Here is a 4195-nt window from a genome sequence, read left to right as displayed (position 1 = left end):
CCTACTGAAGAGACAATTAGGAATGATTGTATCTGCTCCATAGCTGATAACAGGAGATCATCAATGGTCACTAAAATGTACAACTTTTGTATGCAGAAAACTGGGGTACTGTAAGGCCCCTTCACATATACGTGTTTCCAGTGCGTGCAGCAGCCGTTTCCACCCGTACTGGAGACACATATCCACGCGTACCCATTATAACCTATAGGGCTGCTCACATGTCCGCGTTTTACCAGCAGCACAGATGACACGGGCCAATGCAAGTCTATGGGTCCATGTACAACACGTACAGCACACGGATGGCATTCGTGTATCATCCATGTGCCGTCCGTGTACTGTACATGTTTAACACTGCAAAGTATAGGAGAAGCTTTGGTTTTTATTAAGCCATACTGGAAAAAAACGGATGTCACATGGATGGCACATGGGTGACACACTGATGACACCAATTCACTGCCAATTTTGTTATTTTACAAATTATTAAAATATAAACTTTAATTAAATGATAATATAAAAAATGTATATACAAAAGACAAACACCAAATACAGTAATATAGGACAAATAACCCCATTTTTATACTATTGAATTAAAGGTTATATTTTAATAATTTGTAAATTACCACAATTGGCACTGAATCGGTTTCTAAATAGTGTGTACTCTAATACCACAATAACGCTATGAGCTTTCTCACTGATGGCACACTGATAGTACTAATGGCACACTGATAGCACACTGATGACACACTGATAGTACACTGATGACACACTGATGACACACTGAGGGTTGTCCCACACGTCCAGATAATTCCGGTACCGGAATAAATCGGTACCGGAGTTATCCGTGTCTGTGTGCCTGGGAACTCACGTAGGCCATACGTGCGGCACACGTGTGCCGCCCGTATGGCGAGTGGGTACCACACGGAGCGAGGGAAGCGGGTGAGTATTTTCAGAACAGCAGGGGGGCGCACAGGGGGTGGGAGGGCGGCGGACACATAGATCTTTATTTTAAACACTATTATTCATATTTTCTCTGCAGCAAATTGTATAATAAAGAGAAACCAGGCGCACAACTATAGTCAAAGTAACAGGGAGGTGCCAAGGGGCCGGTAGTAATGAACTACATGAGCAAGAAAGAGAAAAAAGGCACTACCGTAAAAGCCCGCACACTACACCAAATAGTAATAATATAAAGCTTTATTAAGTACACCAAAACAGCAGAAAAAATGCATAAAACATAAGTAAAAACAGAGCAATAGCACCCCACTCCTGGACCCCCTATGCTGTGAGGGCACTACATCCACAATCCAAATGGTAAATAGAATGATGACAATAAATACATAATTACAAAAAATATCAACATGAATATAAATATACAATAGTAACCATACACAATCCCAATGGTTAATAGAATGATGACAATAAATACACAGTAACAAAAATATCAATATAAATATACAATAGTCACCATAAACATATATAGTAATGCCCCAAGAATAACAGATGGCAAAAGACCTCCTATAGCAATCATGAATATATTAAAAAAAAAAAAAAAAAAAAAAAAAAAAAAAAAGGAAGCAAAGCGCAGCTAATATAGTGGCCAGCATAAATCCTGTTTGGGCGAGTATATACCTATAGCCCAGTCAAAGTAATGGCCACGATAACAAATGCTATAGTTAACCCACCATAGCCCATGAAAGACAAATAGTAAGGCCCGCACAAAAAAGTAAGTGCAATAAAGGCCCTGTCATATGTGCAAATGGAGTCGCACAGATCTGAAGCTGCAAGCCATAATATAAATCAAGACCCAGACAAAATAAGAGGGAGATACCAACCAGAAGGGGGCCCCAGATGAAAGTAAGAGCGGGGTGCGACCCAACGCGTATCGCCGTAACCCGTACGGCTTTGTCAGGGGAAGATGTGTACACATGGATGCCAGGCACATAAATACCTGCTGGCTGATTGATGTACCAGGTGCAGGTGTGGACCACAGGTGCATGAGAGAGGCATGAATGCAGGAGCCGGAAATGAGATGTAAATCACAGCATTAAGCTGCGCATGAGCAAGAAAACATGGCACAACAGCGCCAGCGTGGGGAGATGAGAGGCAGGACAGGCCCAGGTACACCCCACATAGTGGCGCCAGTCCGCGCATGAACATAGCGACACGGCGCCTGCGTGTAAAAATCACAGGCAAGAAAAGCCTAGGCGTACATAAAACAGTAGCGCTGGCCCGTGTATAAGCGCAGGATCATCAAAACACAGCGCCTGCGTAGAGAAAAGGCGCAGATAGTCAGCACACACAGCAGAAGGCAGCGCCCGACTAATAAAGCTGCAGCGCAGCGGGCACCTGCAGCGAGAGCACCCATGAGCCGGTCAGCATAAGCACGGCCAGAGCGGCCAGGATACAGGACAGAACAACGGGCCCGTATATATATGCACACACACACACATGAATAGACAAACAAATAACATAAAAAGTACAAGACAAAGTACTGCAAAAAAAAAAAAAAAAAAAAATAATAAAAAATATCCGTGAACAAGTAAATACATATATACACATACCCAAGTGAGACAACAGATATAATACTAACAAAGGAGAGCCATATAAACTACAAATGGCGAAAAAAAAAAAAAAAAAAATTATATATATAAATAATAAAAATAATAATAATAATAAATAAAAAGAAAATGAAAGAAAATTTTTTATTATTAAGATTGAAAAAATTAGGAATAAGCCCACAGACTCCACAGTCAATGCAACGGGGGCCCATAGAACAGTATGCAGTATGTTAATGTATAATAGAGAATTAAATACATATGTCAGACTATCAAAAAGTCAAGACCCGTAATCATAACCTATATCGACCCCAAGACCATATTGGACGCGCACTAGACTAAGAAATGCTGGGGGGGGGAAAAAAAAAAAAAAAAAAAAAGAGAAAAGGAAATAATAATAATAATAATGATAATAATAATAATAATTAAAGAAAAAACATATAATGCAAACATTTGCCAAGAGCAGAAAAAATGGGCCATATACAAAAAGAGCCACAGAAAATCCAATCCGTAGGAGAATGCGACAATAGCCAATATAGGTAAATGTAGGCCCCCATGAAGATCCAGGAGAGACGGAATCGAAGACTCTAAAGACTAGGTATGTAGTATATCCGAGATGTCAGTAGTTAGTTTCCAAATTTATCCCAGGGATGCTGGAGGCAATCCCACATCCAAACCATATAGGAACCAGATGATCACGTAAAAAAGGCCCAGAATAGGAGAGGGACATGTGGCACCTGTAAAAAATAGGGGAAAAGCAAAATAATTAATTTTCAATCTTAATAATAAAAAATTTTCTTTCATTTTCTTTTTATTTATTATTATTATTATTTTTATTATTATTTATATATATAATTTTTTTTTTTTTTTTTTTTTTTCGCCATTTGTAGTTTATATGGCTCTCCTTTGTTAGTATTATATCTGTTGTCTCACTTGGGTATGTGTATATATGTATTTACTTGTTCACGGATATTTTTTAATATTTTTTTTTTTTTGCAGTACTTTGTCTTGTACTTTTTATGTTATTTGTTTGTCTATTCATGTGTGTGTGTGTGCATATATATACGGGCCCGTTGTTCTGTCCTGTATCCTGGCCGCTCTGGCCGTGCTTATGCTGACCGGCTCATGGGTGCTCTCGCTGCAGGTGCCCGCTGCGCTGCAGCTTTATTAGTCGGGCGCTGCCTTCTGCTGTGTGTGCTGACTATCTGCGCCTTTTCTCTACGCAGGCGCTGTGTTTTGATGATCCTGCGCTTATACACGGGCCAGCGCTACTGTTTTATGTACGCCTAGGCTTTTCTTGCCTGTGATTTTTACACGCAGGCGCCGTGTCGCTATGTTCATGCGCGGACTGGCGCCACTATGTGGGGTGTACCTGGGCCTGTCCTGCCTCTCATCTCCCCACGCTGGCACTGTTGTGCCATGTTTTCTTGCTCATGCGCAGCTTAATGCTGTGATTTACATCTCATTTCCGGCTCCTGCATTCATGCCTCTCTCATGCACCTGTGGTCCACACCTGCACCTGGTACATCAATCAGCCAGCAGGTATTTATGTGCCTGGCATCCATGTGTACACATCTTCCCCTGACGAAGCCGTACGGGTTACGGCGATATGCGTTGGGTCGCACCCCGCTCTTACTTTC

Source organism: Ranitomeya variabilis, chromosome 6 (genome assembly GCF_051348905.1).
Source record: "Ranitomeya variabilis isolate aRanVar5 chromosome 6, aRanVar5.hap1, whole genome shotgun sequence".
Lineage (NCBI taxonomy): Eukaryota > Metazoa > Chordata > Amphibia > Anura > Dendrobatidae > Ranitomeya > Ranitomeya variabilis.
The sequence above is the reverse complement of the archived record's forward strand: the minus strand, read 5'-3'. Positions refer to the sequence as shown.